Below are 20,305 nucleotides of genomic sequence, written 5' to 3' on the forward strand. Positions count from 1 at the left end.
GCAAGCAGGCAATAAATCATACATACATACATACATACATACATACATACATACCATCTTTGAAGGGTTTCAAGTTGGAAGTTGTTTCAAGTTGGAAGATCATGCATCATGCTTTTCATTTATGCTGAAAGGAAAGCCTCTGAGTCACTAGATCTGTTCCAGAAATGATATGAAGCTATAATGCAAGTCAAGAGCAGTTTGATTGAGACATAAAATTAATTCCCTGAACATTGCTGCAGAACTGTATGAGGGTATAGGCTGAACTCTGCCTGAAACTGGACTGTGAAAGAAAGGGAAGAATGGTAGGGAAGCAAAGTGGCCAAAGTGCTCTTACCAATATAGAATGGTCTGATTTACACATCACTCAAAGCCATAATGCAGCATGTTTGCCTTTTGCTTAGTGTAGTGCATCCCATCATTGCAGTTTTTAAGCTTTAATTCATGTCCAGAATGTATGGTAAACCTTACTAACTATGGTTTATCATTGCAATCATGAGGCATGCAGAACCAATTGAGTTTGTAGAAGCAATATCTTATCACATCTTATCATCATCATCATCATCATCATCATCTGCCTGATAATCTTAATCCTCTGTAATTTTAATCAGTTTTTCTAAGTAAAAATATGAAATATATATTTTAATATAAAAACCTAAATATAAATATTTGTTTTTAGATTTTATATTTATAAATATTACATGTTATAAAATATAACTATATAATTATAATTAAATTATAGCAATAGCACTTAGACTTATATACCGCTTCACAGTGCTGTACAGCCCTTTCTAAGTGGTTTACAGAGTCAGCATATTATCCCCAACAGTCTGTGTCCCCAATTTACCGGCCTTGGAAAGATGGAGTCGACCTTGAGTCAGTGAAGATCAAACTGCCCAACTGCTGACAGTCAGCAGTCAGCAAAAATGAATGAATGAATGAATGAATGAATGAATGAATGAATGAATAAATAAATCCCTCTGGGAACTGTGTCACCTGCCTACATTCTTTCACTTCCTGGATGGTAACATCTAGCACAGTAGATTTAACAAGTTAGGCTCTTTAATAACAGGTAGTTAATGGCTCTTTATGTATCAAGGCAGACTTCCATAACTGGGCTTCAAAATGCCACACTAGCTGGCAGTAAAGAGATACAGAAAACTGAATTATAATTTAGTTGTCATCTGGATTTCATAGCAGTCCTAATATCAGGACAATAATTCTTATGTCCATCACCACAAGCATCCTCTCCTTGGGCAAGGTGATAAAGTGGTGCTTGCACATAATAAAATTTATCTGAAAGAATCTTTCCTAAATAATTCTGGCTTCAGGCCTGATTATAATATCAGAATAGCCTTGGCTGTTTTAATACATGGTACTTTTTTTATCAGAGGCTTTTTATTGTGTTGACTCTCTGTATTTCTAAGCAGCTTTAATCATGGTGACCATGGGATACTGTAGCCAGTGGAATGACTTTAAAGGGGATGAAATTTGATGACATTGGCTTCAAGTAGGAATGGAATGAAGCAAGGGGGTCTCACACTCCCTCCCAAAAGTGTAAGTGAAGAACCGGATTTTCATAGTTCTTCAAAATAATACCAGAATGGAAGAAATTTGGTTATTGGAAGGAACCTCATTTCAGAAGACAGGTGCTGCTACCAAAAAGGTGTGCTTTTAGAGTCTTGACAGATGACACTGTTTAATCAAAAGACCCTGGAGCCTGCCAACCCTGTAAGACTGAATCAGTCAGATAGCCCCATAAATAACCAGGGCCTAAGCCATGTAGGGCTTCCTAAGTAACAATCGGCACCTTCAATCTCACCTGGAAGCAAACTGGCAACCATTGCAACTTACAAAACAAAGGTATTACATGGTTCTATCAAGACATGTCTTTCACTGCTCATGTCACTCCATCCTTGTCCAGTTGAAAATTCTAGGTGCTCTTCAAGGACAGATCCCATGCAAGGGTACATTGCACAAGGTAATTAGGGCAGGAGTTTTGAAGGGCCTCCCAAACTAGGAAAGGGTGAAAGTGGTACACCAGATGTGTAAAACTCCTTTTGGCCACAACTGCTACCTGTTTGTCAAGCAGGAGTTATGAGTCTAGGTACACACTCAGATTGCACACCAACATTAAAATCAAAGATCAAAGATGGAACGTCCCCAGATGTGGGTAGCCCAAAGAAACTCTGTCTTGGGAGGTAATGGTTCCTGGTGATGGTCATCAGAGATGGTTCCTTCCAATCCGGACCTTTACAACCTCCAGGCCCTGGGACAGAATCATGACAGCCTTATTTGGCTGGTCTGGGTTTGAAAGATAGAATTGGGAGTTATCAGCATACCAATGATACTGAATCTGAAACTGATCCCTAATAGGGGCTCTCTTAGCCCATGTCCAGTTAAACACACTTCATATCTTCCTCCAACAGTTCTGCAAGCATCTCTTCTAGCTTTAAACAAAACTTAAGATGTATTTACTTAAACAACCATTCTAAGACCAGGCTACCTTTTGTATTAATTTTACTTTAAACTACTATGCAGCTAAATTATTTTTGCATGCTATAATGTAAATGACTGTTTTAATTTTTTTTATTGATACATGTACCATTCTGGGTTCCCTTGGGAACACATTATAAAAAATAGTAAACAAATTGTGGCTTACCAGGATGGGAAACTCAAGGAAAGGCAAAAGAAAGAAAAACCCCTCTCACATCACCCATGGTTAGAGGTATTATTTTCCCAGAGACCGTGAAAGTTACTGATATTTTGTCATTGAAGCTGGTGATGTGTCACAAATGACTAATGGGAGGGAAGTTGCTTTAGAAAAAAATGAGACATCTGCTTTCACAGATCCATCAGATATTATGATCCATGTCCACAAACAACATTAAAACATGCTTATTAAGAAGAATCAATTAAAATCCTCTGCAATATAAGTAATAAATACCAAAACCCGGAATATGAATCTCAGTTGGGAGATTTGCAGATAAATGTCTTGATGAGAGCTTTGGCCATAACATGAAAACCTTCTGTGCACTTATTTAATTTCTTGAAATATTGAATTAGATCATATTATTGCTTGACTGAAAAACAAATGAAATTTGGCAGGCAATCAAAGCTGTTTTTGACTAGGAGTTTATTAAAAAAATATTAAAGACCAACTGAAGAAAATTTTCCATGGATTTAGTATAAAGAGGTGTGTGTGTGTGTGTGTGTGTGTGTGTGTGTGTGTGAGAGAGAGAGAGAGAGAGAGAGAGAGAGAGAGAGAGAGAGAGAAACAGACATCCCAATCACTGGAACTAAAAAATGTATATTGTTCATTAAGCTTTTGTTAGCCTCTGCTAACATCGTCAGAGTGTAAAACTACCATTAAGGAGGTATGTGCCTTTATATAACATTAACCAATGGCTGTTGTGCACATGACTTTGACAGCATTCTCTCTAATTCCCTCCCTCATCCCAATGGACTTCCTTCTTAAAGACCCCTTTGGTTTGTCCACTAGATTCATTGGTTGCTTTATGCATGATAGGAAGCAGTCTCTGTGCTGTCCAGATAGTATATAGTTAATTGGGAATTGGGATAGTTAATTGGGAATTGGGTGCTGTCCTCTTAAGGGAACGCCTCATGGTAAATGTAGTTCATGTCATGTGGTCACATCTGTAATCCTGATTGGTCACTGAATTGACCCTTGGTTGGGTTGGGGGAGTTTCCTTTACTCTTGCTTGGACCCCAGCAACGTGCTGGTGTCTCACCCTTTGCTCCATCATTATGGGATGAAGATCACTATAATTTCACACTATGAAGTCAGCTATGCCAAGATTTGGACATTAGATGAATCTCAACATAACTGTAAGTTATACCTTGAGAATGCCTTGTGATCCAATAAAGAAACTTTGTATGGAAGCCTTTGTAGAGTTTGCCTGCCTGTCTTTATATTCAGCTAGCAATTAAAAGACAGAACAGTCTCTACCAAGCATTGAGGCATGAAGAAAGATCCTGCAAGAAGAGCAGAAACTGTTGATTGGACCATAGACAACAAAGACAGCTCCTTATTTCCTAATCTTATCTAAGGGTCCTTCTACACAAGTGCTTGCGCTAATGCAAAATTGGCTCAGAAACTGTCTAATCAAATGATGTCAACTCACGTCAAATGTTCTTTGTTTTTGTATTTATACCAGTTTTATTTGAAACTGGAGCAAAACAGTTTTTTAGCAGTGGAACTGATAGTCTTCCCTCTTAGTGGTGGGAAATCTTGCTCTGTGCATCCTCGATCTACTTTTTTCAAGGCAATATCTAGCAATCAATCAATCATCAATCCTAAAAGCTGCCTTACATGATCTCTGGCCCCCTATCAAAAAGACAGAGAAAACAAAAGGAAAAATTGTCAATTTCATCCCTGCAGTGTTCAAGGACCTGTAAACAGCTAATTGCTTCAATCAAAGCCATCTGCATTTTAAAATGAAATTCCTATATCGCTTGTGTCTTTTTACTGAATAATAAAGAGTACCATTCTAGATGGTCCTGGGCAGGTTTACAAGTTAAAACCACCATACAGTACAAAATGAACCCAGCAATGAAAACAGTGTCCATCCAGGGAACAAAATGGGGGACCGGGATGTGTTTATGTGCCCCCCTGCTTCGTGTTTGCTGGCAGAAGGCTAGCAAAACAAACTAAAAACAAAAGAAAAGGATAAATATTTCCCCTTTTCATTTAAGCATGCAAGAAGGACAGGAAAGAAGAAAGGGAAAGAGGAAAGACAAAAACTCTGATATGACCCTTGATGAAATTGAATTTGACACCCGTTATAGGATACAATAACAGAAGCTTCAATGCTTGTCAGTCTTTCTTTCTTCCCCTTCTTATTCCAAACAGAACCAAGACGGAGTTATCTTGAGTTTCTTTCTCACCTTCTCTTCATTTCTAGGGCTAAGTTAATATTTATTTAACAATGCTTTCCAAGGTTGTCCCTACACTCCTCTACATTTTGAATTGCATCCAGACAGCAGTTCACACAGCAGTGGTGTTGTGAGCACCACGAAGCTTGCCTGTCACTGCTTATACTGCCATATTCTGAAGCAGCTTTAGCTTCCAAGTGATCATCATCTTGCAAACATGGTTAGCAATAATGGGGAAAGCACTAGATTGCAGTACTATAGATTCTTTACTTTTAGATAATTTTATGTGCAATTCAATGGTGTCACAAGATGGCTTGGATTTACAAACCTGTCTTACAAAGCTTCCCTTCACAGCAACACGAGGTAGCTATTTAATTTATTTCCTTTTTTGGTGTGGAATGGGGGAAAATACATTTTTCTTCCTCCAAGATCTATAGCAGCTCAGGGGGAAGAACACTGATTAAATGTTGGGGTTCATGACCTCCTGTTGGTCAATAGGAAGAAGCACTAAGTGGACTTCTGGTTTGAAGGGCTTCGGTGACAGACAGGAATCCGCGATCGTGTGCGGTTTCTGCCTGGGCTCACCGCTGGATTGCCCCGAGCCGGCTGGTTTCGGGGTTAAGCCACCCCGTAGAGGTGGTGAAGAGGGGGAGACCGCAAACAGGGTCTAGGAGAGCCGCATCTCTCCTCCTCAGCTGGCCTTACTCCCTTTCCCGAAGGCGGTAGGAGCGGTAGTCAGAAATGGCCACCTCAAAGAAGAACTCAACTGGAAAAGAATGTGCAGGAGAAAGATAAGAAGTGAAAGTTTTGGCTGACCGGGTTAAGTTGAAAAAGCAACAACTAAGGTACCCTGGAATTTAAATTTTACAAAAAATAACATCACTCCCAAAGAAGAGTCGGAAGCAGTGAAAGAAAGTGAAAAGAGAAAGGTTTGGCTTTTTTTTTCTTCTCTCTCCTTCCTTACATTGACAGCTAAGAGACCTAAATAAGAAATCGGAAAAATCCGCTTTGGCATCAATAGGCAAAGCTGAAAATATAACTAAATGCCAAAGGGACAATAAAGATTTCTGGACATTAAAACTTTTTCTTCTATAAGAAGGAAGGGAGAGAAAAAGAATAAGGGCAGGATCTGGAAGAGGGAGGAGACTGCCTGGATTTCAAAAGAATCTAAAGTAAAATTTCAATAAGACTTCTAAAAGATACATTTTAACTGAAACTTTGCAACTAAATAGTAACCCCAGGAAGAGAAAGTGAAAGAAAAGAAAGTGTAAAAAGAAACAGCTTGCGTGTATTTGGATTGCTTGGTGACTTTTGGATTTTTGGTTATTATATTTGAATGACTAAAACCAATTGGGTGGTTGTTTAAACATTTTACAATGGCATCACTTTTGGATGAATTGAAAATGGAACTTAAAAAGTACAAAGAAAATGCACAAGAAGGGAAGGGCTCTTTTGGCTTTGTTTTTCAATTCTTAGAAATGGAGATCTGGAACTATGAGAAACAACAAGACTGCAAAACCTGAAGACTGGAACAAAGAAGAAGCCATCTTTAATGAACAAGTAACTCTATGTGGGGAAGAAAAAGGAAAGAGACTTAAAAAAACAACCAAAGAAAAGAAAAATAATTCGAAAAATAAGTATAATACTGGAAAGCAACATAAAAGGGGAATAAAGAAGAGGGAAATAGAGGTAGAGAGACAAAAGGGTAAAAAGGGGAGAGAGAAGAAGAGAGGGAAGAAGGAAAGGAAAAGAAGTTACAAAGGTCCGGAGCAAGATATAAAGAAACAGGACCTATTTAGAGATAATGGGTGAAAATCTAACTGAAAAAGGGATTCTGTAAAGGTACATAAGATTGTATTGTTATATTTGTAATAGAAATAACTTCAGAAAATTGGAAACAACATATGATTAGAATGAGGGATAAAATAGTTAGTGTAATTTAGTGAAATGTTTGTGAATAAAATAAATGAAATAAAATAAATGAGAAAATTGAATTAGGAAGGAATGGGAACATTTTAATTAGTCAATGTTTTATAAAATATAAGTGAAGAGGGGGGGATTAACTATGGAAAGTTTATAATTGTTCCCATAGAAGTATGATATTTAATTGAAAAGTAATGTGAAAAATGTTAAGATTTTAATGAATATTAATATTAGTGATAGAATTGAATTGGAATGGAATGTTGTTTTAATTATATTAAATTTTTTTAAGAATACAGTGTGTAGTTTAAGGATGTACCAAGCAGAATCCGAATGGAAGTTATGTATTATATTGAGTATTATAATTTTAGGGGAAAGATATAAAGGCGTCATGCTCCAATCAGTAACTACAGGAGAAATTTTGTGTAATGAAAAAAGACAATAGACAATTGAAACAGGACAGACAAAGAATATAAATATAATGATTTGAATTGAGATGAAATAAATAAAATAAAATTGAGAAAATTAAAAGAGGGGAGAAGCTATGTAGAAAATGTAAAATAGTAATAAGATATGGAATAGAATATAAAAATGAGCATGAACCTGAATTTGTGTCTGTATGAAGAAATTTAACCCGGGATTATGCTGCTTTCAAAAAATATGTTTTACTTGTATTTCTTTTCTTTTTGTGGAAACTCAAATAAAATTTACAAAAAATAAAATAAAAGGAAGAAGCACACTAAGTGACTCATGGGGTTCTCAGCATGTTTCTGATGTTTCCAAACCAGCAGGAAGAAAATTACAGGTTGATTTCAAATTGCTTTGGAAGGGCTTGAGAATAAAAAGAGTGTTGAGGAAATGTCCTGAAACAATTTCCTTTTGAACTAGATGCTATTTATTTTGTTCAGATTCATTCCAAATAAAACACTTGGGATTTAAACATAATCTCAAGGGCGAGCCTAAGCCTGGGCATGGTTTAGCTCAGTGGTAGCTAACCTTTTTGGGATCCTATGCCAAAAATTGAGCGCGTACTTGCGCACGCATGCTCGGATGCCACCACCCAGAAGGCAATGCGTGCTGGTCCCCCATGCCCCCTGCGCATGCACGCACAATCCCCTTACCTGCACTGGACCTCCCAGCTGATTTTCGGCCTGTTTGAGGCCTTTTTCAACCTCCCAGGCTTGAGGAAAGCCTCTGCAGCCTGAAAAATAGGCCCGTTTTGTCACTTCTGGTATTTCCGGAAATACAGGAAGTGATAAAACAGGCCTATTTTTCAGGCTGCAGAGGCTTTCCTCAAGCTTAGGAGGCCAAAAAGGCCTCAAACCAGCTGAAAATCAGCTGGGAGGCATGCGCATGTGCAGTAAGTTTGCCTGTGGAACACAAGCCGGCACAAATGGCTCTGTGTGCCACCTGTGGCATGCGTGCCATAGGTTCGCCATCATGGGCTTATCTCAAACTGTTCTGTACTAAAGCTGCTTGGTGCTGTAAAACTGAAACTGAAACTACTCTCCTCTGCTTGTGTTTTGCATTTGGAGCAGATTTCTTTTCAGGTGGGGATGGGGAGTAGAATTCCTTAGCATCAGAGCGTGTTAATAATAATATATGAAATACTAATGCTGTGATGGTCATTTCGAAAAATCCTTTCTTAGTGAGCACCTAGAAGCCATGTGCTGAATTTCAAGTTTGTAGGCTTTATGGTTCTGGAGATGTTGTGATGATGCGTGAGTGGTATTTCATTTGATAGATAGATAGATAGATAGATAGATAGATAGATAGATAGATAGATAGATAGATAGATAGACAGACAGACAGACAGACAGACATAGAGAGAGAGAGAGAGATAAAAGCAGCTTTTATTTTATCCATTTTCTAAACCCATCTGCATAACCAAATTCAAAGATCTTGGAATGTCCTTCATCAGGTTTGTACAACTTCCAAGACATCCGTGTTGGCCTCTCTGGCCGGCCACTGCTTAAATTCTCATTCTGTTTACCTACAGCAACTTATGGAAATGATCTACCATGCCTCACTGATGGTCTGTGGTTCACATATCATGTGTTGTGTACGGTGGGCCTCCACTTTGTACTCAGAATTCTGGGTGGTCTTAGAAGAATAGGAAACCAATTCAGGTTTTTCTCCTGAATGTTAATTATAAGTAAGATCATATTGTGACAATGGTGATTATGGTACACATAATGGCGATTAGCCATGCTGAGTACAGTGATTATAACTGAATTCATGCAGATTATACAAAGCCATTGTTTTCTGAACAAATCACTACTGATTGTATTCATATAAGAAATTAAGGTGGAAGGTACAGTTTATAAACCTCCATGGCTAAGTTCACACAATATACTAATGAACAAATTTGTTCCACTACACAGTAGGTAAGTTCAGGCGACATCCTATATAAGTCTGTATGCTTAAATTAAATGCATTTAGTGAGGGCAGATTTTCTACTCACTGACAAACTCTCCCGGATTAAATATTTTAACAATATTTTATTATAAAAGTAGAAATACATACTGTTTCCATTACATTTACATCCTTTGGATTGTTAACAGATCATACGTTTGATAGAAAAATCAAAGAATTCTCATATTTTCTTGGACTATTATACTTAGTCATCATTGACTGAGTTTGATTATGGGCCATCCGTCAATCCTGATGATCACCTAGTGATTATCTAGTTATGACAATCTGTCTCTAACCCTGTATTTCAGATCTTCCAATGGAGCACCCACAAACATAACTGAGTCCATTCACCTTACTGCTAGTCATCCTCTTCTTCTCTCTCCTTTCTCCTTTCCAGCATGACAACCTTCTTCAGAGACATAGGCCTTCGCATAATTTATCTGAAATAGGACAATTTCAGCCTGGTCATTTTTTCCTTGAGTGAGGTAACTATGGGATGATTTATTTGATCATCAGTTGGTTTGTTTTCTTGGGTGTTCACGTATTATCAGATACTCTTAAGTCATCATTGTAATGGGTTAACATTATCAAAGTTATAAACTGGAAACACAGGTGTCCAGCACAAGCCACAATGATGTCAGAATGACACAAATATCTTTTGTCATTTGACTGAAGTCACCCTCCACCCATACTATCTATATCTGATAGTATCAATCAACTGAATTGCAGGCAGATAAAAGCTGCATTGGAACCCCAATAAACTTTCTTTTCCAAAAGGTTTCAGTATAAGGTTTCAATTTATTTAGATATAAATAAATACCAGATATTAACTTTGATATTTAAAAAAAAAACATGATGAGTAAACTCAGACTATAATAACATAACTATATTTTAAGTCTATGGGAACTCTCCAGAAAGCAAGAAAGGAGTAATTGTTTATGGAGATAAAGCATCAGTTTTTAATATACACATAAATTTAATCCTGGCTAATGGGGACACTGGAAATTAACCTAGTTTGGTATTCAAATCTGCCAGAATACTTCTTGTTTTCTCCTTCCTTTATGTAAACAATCTCAAAGCAATTGCTGTCTTTACCTGAAGTTAAAATATAGAAAAACTATTACGTTATCTAAAAATAACAATTTAATTCTTGTTGCTGTCTCTGAAAGAAATAGATAGGCCTGAACTTAATAAACCTAGATAAAGCATTGGCATATCTCAGATTTTGAAGAATCCCTAATTAAGAGTGCATTTGTGCCAGGGGACAGCAGCAGAGAAATTGCAATCTCCAGTACAATGACATATAAACTGCAGTATTAAATTACATAACATAAATTTTTAGAATACCAAATTTTCGGTTTATAAGATGCACTCCCCCCCACCAAAAAGTGGGTGGAAATGTCTGTGTGTCTTATAGAGCAAATGTTGCCAAAGCCCACGCACTCACCAGCCTTTGGCCTCTGCCTCCCAGCAATTTGCCTCCTTGCAGCAAGCAGCAAACAGCTTGGTCAGCTTCAGCACAGCCTGATTTAGCACGAGCAGCTGATTGGCGGTTGGTTCACCTTCCTGGAATACTGCCCATCAGCTGTTCCAGGCTGTGGGGATCGCGGCTGCCCATCACGACTCTTGCCACCCATTGCCGCCTCTGTGCGCCCCATTTTCAGCCTCCGCGCATCCTGTTTTTGGCCTCTACATGTCCTGTTTTTGGCCCGTTCCAGATGGCGGGGATTGCTGCTGCCGATCACTGCCGAATGGCAGCAGCAATAGACGGTAGTGGCAATCCTCGTCACCTGGAACAAGCTGAAAACAGGACGCGCAGAGGCCGAAAATGGGGTGCGCTTCAGCTGAAAACGTGACACCTGGAGGCCAAAAATGGGACATGCGGAGACAGCGATAGGTGGCGGTGGCGATGGGCAGCAATGACGGTGGCAATCCCCACAGCCTGGAACAGCTGATCAGCGGTATTTCAGGAGGCTGATCCAACCGCCAATCAGCTGCTCGTGCTAAATCAGGCTGTGCTGAAGCTGACCAGTCTATTTGCTGTTTTCTGTAATGAGGCAAATTGCTGGGAGGAACAGGCAGAATTTTTTTCCTTGTTTTCCTCCTCTTAAAGCTAATGTGCATCTTATAGTCCGGAGCGTCTTATACTCCGAAAAATACGGTATTTAACTTCAGTTCGATTTCTAATCAGAAGTTGTTGACTCATTTTTCTGTCCCTGAAAACAGAGTTTACATTAGCACAAGGGATCCAGAAATAGCCAATCTGTGTGGCAAGATATCAAATTAAACTCATAAATAACTAAGTTTCTAGCAGATCTATACCCACAAGGAGAATGTCATAAGCTTTGAAACAAGTCCACCTAATCAGACATTTTGTAGATGTAAAATGAATTAAGTAACTTGATCATGCAATAAAATCAGCGAAGAGCAATTCATGTAGACCAGAGATGGCTAACCTCTTCCATGTTGTGTGCATGCTTGCGCACACTCACTTACCTGCTGCAATGCATTGCACCCATGATGCAATGCACGTGTGACTCCCCCTGCCCCTGAGCATGCATGCATGACCCCCCCACACTACACCTCTGCGCATGTGCAAGCAACCCCCCCGCACTCCACATGCCTCTGCACATGCACATGCATCTCCCATGCTCACATCTCCCCCGCACATGCACGGCAGATATCCGACAATCAGCTGACTGGCAAGGGGGGGTGCATGCACAATGGGGCTCTTCCAGGCGACCTCTCGCATGCCACTTCTGGCCATAGGTTCACCATCATGGATATAGACCTTTAACAGAAAACTGATTTCAGGCATAAAACATGTAAGCTATTATAAGATCTAAGCATATGATTATTTATGAATAAAAATAATTTCAAGTATGACTTTGTACAATAAGTGTAAATGAGATCACCATTTTAGAGAGTTAATTTATTTATTGGACTGATATGGCTACTTATCTCAAATACATGAATCTTGAGGATAGGGGTCATAATCAATCTAATAGATAAATTTCTACAACTAAGTTAGAGGAAAGAGGTTTCCCTTTTTATAGCCACTTTTTCCTCACGTTTTTATTTCCATCTATTTATTTTATTTATTATTTTTGTTAATTGCTTACAAGATAACAGGTATAAGTACAAAACATATGAGTGCATGGATACATATAAGAAAAATAAAAAAAATAAAAGAAACAATAAGGACAGGGACAGTAGGCATGTTGGTGCGCTTATGCACGCCCCCTACAGACCTCTTAGGAAAGGGGTGAGGTCAATAGTAGACAGTCTAAGGTTAAAGTTTTTGGGGTTTGGGGAAGAAACCACAGAGTCAGGTAGAGCATTCCAGACATTGACCACTCTGTTGCTGAAGTCGTATTTCCTGCAATCAAGTTTGGTGCGTAATTCTAAGTTGTCTAGGTCTAGAATTTCAAGTCTGGTAGCATAAGGTACTCTGCAATGAGTAGAGGAGTGGAGAACTCTTCTTGTGAGATATTTCTGGATTTTATCTACTTTATCAACATTTCCACCCACTTTATCTACTGCATTCTTTATCAACATTTCCACCCACTTTATCTACTGCATTCTTTTCCAACATGCAAAATCAATCACTCTGAATGTAGAGGACACCAAACATACAATGTTATGGAAATGTACTTTTACCAGGCCTTAAATCAACAAATGTTTCAAAAATCCAAATCTTTAGTGGTCCCACGCAAGAGATTACAATGCTATTCTTGTTAGTCAAGGATCCTCAGATCTCTTCATCACTCCAGAGTCACGAAAAGCAAATGGCAAGAGGTGAAAAGGCTGGTTTGACTAAAGGTTTTCAAAGTTTGTATTATCAGAATTCTGAATACCAGGAGACGACTGTCTGTCACATACAAATAAGGCTCAATGTGGAGCGGGGAGGTTTAGCTTGCATTTTTTTTTATTATGAACACAGCTTACTTGGTTCTTTTGTGCCTCTGATAAATGCCTGTAATGCACTTCTCGCTCTCCAGCACTCTTCCCAAGGGTGGGATTCTACCAGTGCGCACCTATTCGCACCTACTGGTTGTTAACATTCTAAGCAGTTTGGAGAACCGGTTGTTAGAAGAAATTACTAGCCTAATCCTGTAAGGAAGTCAGGAAGGAAACATTCTGGTGTTGCTTACAGAAACTGCCTCTCTGTTAACCCTTATTACATTCTTGGCAGGACTAGACTTCCTGTCTCAGGAACTTCTCTGGAGGTTTTTTTTTTTCTTCCTTTGCTGGTACTTTGCTTGTGTGGAGTGACCTTTCAAAGTTACAATGGCACTGAGAAAAAGTGACTTATGACTGTTTTGCACACTTATGACTGTTGCAGCATTCCCACAGTCACAAGAGGCCAGACGAGGAGATGCATGCCTCAATGTGAGTGATGTTGAGTTGGCCACGCCCAGCCAGTAACATGACCACCAATCTGTGTCCACCCAGTCACATGACCACCAAGCCATGCCCACCAACTAAGCCACACCCACAGAACCAGTTGTTAAAAAATCTGAATCCCACCCCGCATCCAGAATATAGGATAAACCATGCCTGTTTCTAGGTACATAAGTTTCAAACCAATTCTCAATGCATTTGCCTTTCAATCTTTAAATATGGAAAGTGTATAAAAGAAATTCATATTTTTTACCAATAAAAAGGCAATTAAACCCAGGATCTATAGTCATTCTAGAATGCCATTAAATATTTTACAGATATACAGTATATATCAACTGCTTCAAATTTCAATTACCCAGGTTCAGTATCAGTCACCCTACAATAGTGATTCTTGGTCTTGGTAAATTTAAGAGGAGTGGAATGCTGAAAGTTGAAGCCCACTCCTCTTAAACCTCTCTTAAACTTGTGCCAACATTGAGAAACACTGCCCTGTGGCCACGTAACTAGCAGCCTCCAAGTACTGTTAGCAAATAGCCAGATCTGCAAATATTTAAAATTTACAGATCTTTAAATTTCCCAGAATACTTAGAAGGAAAGTAAAATCCCAGCTCTCCATGAGTGTGACGCTGATGCTAAGTGTGTTCAAGAAGTTCTGCCATTAAAAAAGGGGTGCATTCAAACAGTCCAATCCAGGGCGTTTCAATCGAACAGAACAAAACAAAATAGAGTGACAGAGTCGGAAGGGAGATTTTCTAGTTCAACCTCCTGCACAAGCAGGAGGCCCTATAATATTCTGGACAAGATCTGTCCAATCTCTTCTTAGAAACCTCCAATGATGGAGTGCCCACACCTTCTGAAGACAACCTGTTCCACTGATTAATTGTTCTGTCAGCAAATTTCTCCTCAGTTCTAGGTTGCTTCTCTCCTTGATTAGTTTCCATCCATTGCTTCTTGCTCTGCCTTCTGTCTCTTTGTGGCAGCCCTTCAAATATTGGAACACTGCTATCATGTCACCCCAGTCCTTCTTTTTAACCAGACTAGACAAACCCAATTCCTGCAATATGTTCTTCATACGTTTTAGCTAGTCCCCTAATCATCTTTGTTGCTCTTCTCTGCACTCAGTCTCTACATTTTTTTCTTTCTCTGCAAATTTTTCTTATTCTGCAAATACCATTTGTATTTTAGTTCCCTGATACATAAAACTACGATCGATATTAAACCTGCTAATCAAAAGCAGGCTATGTGGGATGGTTTTACTGAATCTGTAGTCTAACTAACAATCTGAGGGCTGCTAAATTAAGAAAGGCAGATTTTAGAAACCTGAGTGGCATGTCTGGATTAGATAAAACAAATACTGATGGTTAAAATCAAAGATCCCACTAGTAACTGAATATCCTTCTCTTTAATTTGGGTTTCCCTTTCCCTATAATCACAGTATCCACTAAATATGCCTTCTTACTGCAAACAACTTCTATTTGCAGCAAAGGCATCCCCATGGAACAGAAAGTCCACTAATTAGGGATAATTGCTAACAGATACCCCACCCAGGTAACTACACTGAAATTATAATGCAATATATAAAAGAAAACATCTATCAGCCAAAGCAGAAGAAAAGAAACTATTTTGAACCATTGGATAATCTGAGCACAGCCATAGATGAGTAGGTGGTTTTGGTTAGGAAGAAAAGAATCAGGCACAATAATCTTTCATTATTTACCCAGAACTTTCTCCAATTTCAGTCTACCCAAAGGCTGATGGTGAATTAGTAATAAGCAGCCTGAGACTTGTCTCTGCCAGACAAATATTGAGCCATATAATAGGTCACAAACCCACAGATTCCTCCTTCACCTCTTTTCCATGATGGATGAGAAGGTCAAGTTAAGAGGAATTGGTGGATTTATGTCTTGTTATACAGCTCAGTCTTTAGCTGAGCTGTTTCCCTATCTCTGAATAGAATACAAATGTCTTTTCATTGCAGACTAATTGAAAAGATGAAATACATTAGAAAGTATCACCGCGTTCCCAGTCCTATAACACTCTAAGAGGCAATCTTATTTTAGACAGGAAGAACGGTAACTTGTTCTGACAACTGATCCTTCCAACTGAGAAACCTCCACAATACATACATTCAGTTGTGCATCTGCCGAGGACACTGTTCAGTATTACCCGAATGCTCTTCCAAAAAAAGGCTTAAATATAACTGTATGGAGTCCTCAACACATGTGTACTAAAAGCAGCCCCAAAAAGCACCATGCCAGTATTCTTGCAGTGACCTCACCACAGAACCACAAGATCTAAAAACAGCCAGGAAAAAAGGCAACTAGAATTAAAGAGGCAGCAGCTGGACAGTCTGAGGTCTTACAAGATTCCACCACAAAGTATTCGTTGTTCATCACTTTTCGGGGACTATTATGTTACTTGGATCAAGGCTAAGCAGAGGGCACATCTGGTAAAATGGTTAAATGTCTGGATAATCTGCAGTAGACTTATTACTCCCATAGGTTTAATGCAGCAAGAATAATGCTGCTCCCCACTCCCCGTTGTACAATTCATAAGAAGAAATTTTGCTTCTCTAGCAGGAAAAGGATGCGAAACATTTCTTAATTCTTGAACACAGCATTGCCTTTTGCATCAAATACTGGTTGATGGGTCTTGGGATTTCAGGGAAGAGGCAAAGATTTCACAAACCTGAAAACTACCTACCTACACCCCCTTGTTGAAAGAATCAATAGAGTTATTATATCAGACAAAATAAGCTCTTCTTGTGATCATTTGCTTAAAAAATGAAAAAGTTGGGCTTTTTTTTTGTTGGGCTGACTCTACATGGGAAAATGGAGAGGAAACGCTATCAATTACATAAGTTAAAACATACCCAATGATACTTCTTCCAATTTGCAATAATTTTCACTCTGCCCATATTTCCAACTCTTTCTTCAGAGGAAACAGCATCCATCAGTTGTATAAGTGTCCCTTATGTTGAACTGGAAGAAAGACTTTAAAAAGTCTAGGAAGCTTATGCAACCATCACTTTGTGTTAGCCTTTATTTTGCCCGCCCCAGAGGGAGAGGGCCACCTCCCTAGAAACTGCTACATAAAAGTTAAGGTCCGCCTGTTTTCACTCTGGCCTTATTTCCCCCCTCTTGAAGGAAAGAAGAACAAGGGGCTTTGATAGGTCCCGCTACTCAATCCCGGACAGAGCTAAGGGCCCCTTGCAACACCTGGTTAGTATTTGGATGGGAAAAGTCCAGCAATTCAGAGTGGCTTCCCACCGCTCCCCCCCCCCACTCCCTAATAAAAGTCCCTTCTTCTCGTCCTATTTAAGGACAAGGATGGCGCAAGAGCTATATTTGCAAAACGAAGTAAACACCACGGATGGAGCGCAACAGCTGCCAAAGATTAATCGCACCCGTTTGAGAGAAAGCGGCTGGATTGCGCAGGCACAAACCCCCTCAAAGGTGTATGGGGGTGTGGAGGAGAGGGGGGGGGAAATCCTTTCGCCGGTTTCTGTTTGAAAGCAGCCTCGGATCCGGGATCCCACCAGCAGCCGGATCTCCCTTTTCCAATTCCAAACCCTTCTCCGCCCCAATAATCCCTCCTCTAGTGTTTAAACGGGGCGGGAGGGGAGGGGGGGGGGGGGAAGAGATGACCCCGGCAGGATTATTCTCATCCTTATAAACGTTTTGCCACTTTGTTACCGAACGGCAGTTCTTCTTTGCCACCTGCGCAGGCTGCCTCTGAATCTAGAAACCCGGCTTTTGGGGGGGCGGGGGGGGGAGTAAAAAAAAGAAAGAAAAGAAACCGATCGCCTTTGAATGGACTCGGCCTCTCCCTCTCTCGAGGCCCTTCCTTGTTCTTCGGTCTCCGGCCCCAAGAAGCAGCACCTCTGGTGCCTTTTCTGTCTCTTTTCTCTCCTCCCCCCCCTCCCTCCCCGGTTTCCTGCGGCGTCTATCGGTAAGTTCGGCAGAAATTGGGATCTCCGGGTTTGGGTTCAAGGAAGGATCCCCTCCTGCGCCTGCTGCATCTTAGTAGTACTAACCACCTTGGTTTATGACTGGATTGGTCTTAAACCGCTCTCCCCATTGCCAAGGCCGGATCCCGGCTATAATCCCTGCCAAGGGAGAGGAGTTTTGGAGCGGGCCGCCCAAGCCAGCGGGTGCAAAAAAAAAAAAAAAAAAGCTTCAAACTACACCTCGGGTGGAGCGCGCAATAAAAGCCAGCCGCTCGCCTCTCCTTCCCTGCAATTTCCACCCCCCGCCACCCCACCCCAAGCAATTTTAGGTTGGTCTGAGTGCGGAGCTAGAAAAAAAAAAGCAAAAACAAAAGAGGCTGCGACGGCGGCGGCGGCGGCGGCGGCAGGCTTAGCTCCTTCTGCAGGTTCAACACACGCGCCCGCACGCAGAGAATTTGCCACGAGCGAAAAGAAGCCACGGCACCGAACCGGGCAAGCGAGAAAAAGGGAGAAACAAGAAGAAATCGCGGCTGGGTTTTTTTTTCCTTTCGCAGTTGTTATACCTGGCAGGTTCCCGACGACTGATTTTGCAAAAAAAAAAAAAAAAAAACAACCACAAAACCATCCCATCGCTTCTTCCCAAGCATGAAACGGGCAATAAATAAAATAGAAGCAAGTCCACTTCACTCGGCTGCAAACGGCCGGCTTGCAATTGCGGAGATCGCGCTTTTCAAAATGGGATCGAAGCCCACCAAACCCCCACCCCCCTACTCTCTCCCGACACTTACCTTTCTGCGGGGCGGGGGAGGACGAGGACGTTCCTTCTTAACTCCCCACTTAGGGAACCTTCCCGGTTGTTGTGGTGGTGCTTTTTTTTTTTTTTTAACGCGCTCTCATTGCACCCCGTGGTAGAAGAGCGTTGCCAGAATCTGCGGGGTGGGGAGGCGGGGGATCTCCTTGACATGTCAGTCGAAGTTGCCTTGCCTTCGGCCGCTACGAGTCAGGGGGCGGGGAGACCCTGTAGGGGAACTGCTTAGCTTTCGGCCGTGTACGGAGGAATTGGGAAGGGAGGGGGGCGTGCGAGCAAGGGAGCCGGGGGAAGAAGAGGAGGAGGAGGAGGAGGATGAAGAAGCAGAGCGTGGGGTTGTGGTGGTTGGTTGGTTGGGGGGGGGAGGAAGGCAAGAGAGGGAAGTGACGACTTGCGGTCCAAAGGATCGCCTGGGCTTTTCCCCCTTCCCTTCCCTCTCACACCACCCCAGTTTTCCAGAGGTTTCCCAGCCTCTCAGCACCAGCCGGGGGTGGGTGGGTGGGTGGAAGCTCGGCGCCCGCTCGGCTTGTGGACGAGAAGGTGGGCACAGCTCGCCTCGGGCACAACTGCAGCGAGGGAAGGGAACCAAATCAACAAAAGCCAATCTGCCAGCCTCTCCAAGCTCCGCGTCACCCTGCCAGCCGGGAGCGAGAACTGCAAGCGAATTACAAGCCCTGCATATTTATCCTTCGCGACGCCGCGCGCGAGGAGGAGGAGGAGGAGGAAGGCGGGTGGTGGGGGGGGGGAAGGGGCAGGGAAGGCGTTTCGACTCAAACGGGGACTTCGCAGCAAGCCGCGCAGGCAAGCCCCCCCACCTTCGTTGTGACAAGGAGCCCACCGACGGGCGGCCTTTCGGCCTCAGGGGGAAGGACAGGCCGGGGGCCGAGGAGCGCTCGAGCTTGGCGGCTTGAACTCGGCCAAAGAGAAAACACGAGAGGCGAGGGCGGCTGAAGAGCGGGCGCAAACGTGGCGAAACCTACCGCCAAGGACCTCCGGGAGACCTTCAATTAGCCTTTTGGAAATTGCTCAGGAGGAGGGTCCGCCTGTGGGTTAGGACGGCGGCGTGGCAATCTTGGGGGAGCCACCTGGCCCCGAGGGGAGTCTTTCTTCAACGTAGTCAAATAACTACTTGGGAGGCAGCGGGAATATTTGAAGGCTAAAAATAGGACGTGCCGCCTGGCAAATTACTGTTTGACTTCAGTAAGGAATGAGCTTGCTGGGGGAAAAAATGTGGGTTTGTTCAGCCTGGAAGAGGTTAACCTCTGAATGTTGGAACTGAGGGAAGCCAAGCAGAGAAGTTTCCTCACCCAGAATTGCCTCTCTATATTTGTCAGAAGCAAAGCACTGGGAAAGGAGGTGGAAGAAATCTGGCCTACCAATTCTTTAATGGTGCTTTAAGAGAGGGCAGCCTCCTTTGATGGGATGGACTACAGCACCCATCATCCTTCCACCGTTCCCCAGGAGCATGTTCTTGAGAAGTTCTGCTGTCCTTTTGGAATAAAGGAGAGATGTGCATACACCCCCACCCACCCACCCCCACTTTGGATTTGCCATAATTCACCAGGCTAGTTTTAAGATGAAGTGCCCTAAGTTTATTTTTTGTGTTGTAAACAACAGTGAGTGTCGGGTGAGCCGGCGTTTCTGGGATGCTTGTTTCTGAACAATTTCTGTGTATTGTCAATCATCAGGAGATATATTACATTTTTCTGAGACTGACTCTCGCTGATAAAGCCTGAACACTCTGAACAACGTTCAAGACCATTTTATGGTCCAAAATTTCCTGCTAAATTTGGAGAAAGGGACTGAACCTGGGGGGAGGGGAGTAGAGGTTTCAGACCCAACTTGCCTAGAACAATGTCTTTCAATCTCAACCATTTCAAGATGTGTGGAATTCACCTACTAGAATCCCTGAGCAA

The 20,305-nt window shown here is 41.6% G+C and overlaps 1 protein-coding gene across 4 annotated transcripts in view; it reads right to left on the reverse strand.

Annotated features, from left to right (window-relative positions):
- SLC8A3 (solute carrier family 8 member A3) overlaps positions 1 to 19,556 on the reverse strand; it is a 225,764-nt gene extending 206,208 nt beyond the window's left edge. For 3 of the 4 annotated variants that reach the window (XM_087921723.1, XM_087921721.1, XM_087921724.1), the window contains exon 1: positions 18,370 to 19,044. The gene's annotated coding sequence lies outside the window, so the exon portion shown is untranslated. Of the gene's footprint in view, positions 1 to 18,369; positions 19,045 to 19,369 lie in introns of those variants that run through there. The other variant, XM_087921722.1, reaches the window with a different exon arrangement.
- Between the last annotated feature and the right edge of the window lie 749 nt (positions 19,557 to 20,305).

This window comes from Pseudonaja textilis, chromosome 1 (assembly GCF_049901715.1).
Source record: "Pseudonaja textilis isolate UNSWEBS1 chromosome 1, rPseTex1.2, whole genome shotgun sequence".
In the NCBI taxonomy this organism is placed as follows: Eukaryota; Metazoa; Chordata; class Lepidosauria; order Squamata; family Elapidae; genus Pseudonaja; species Pseudonaja textilis.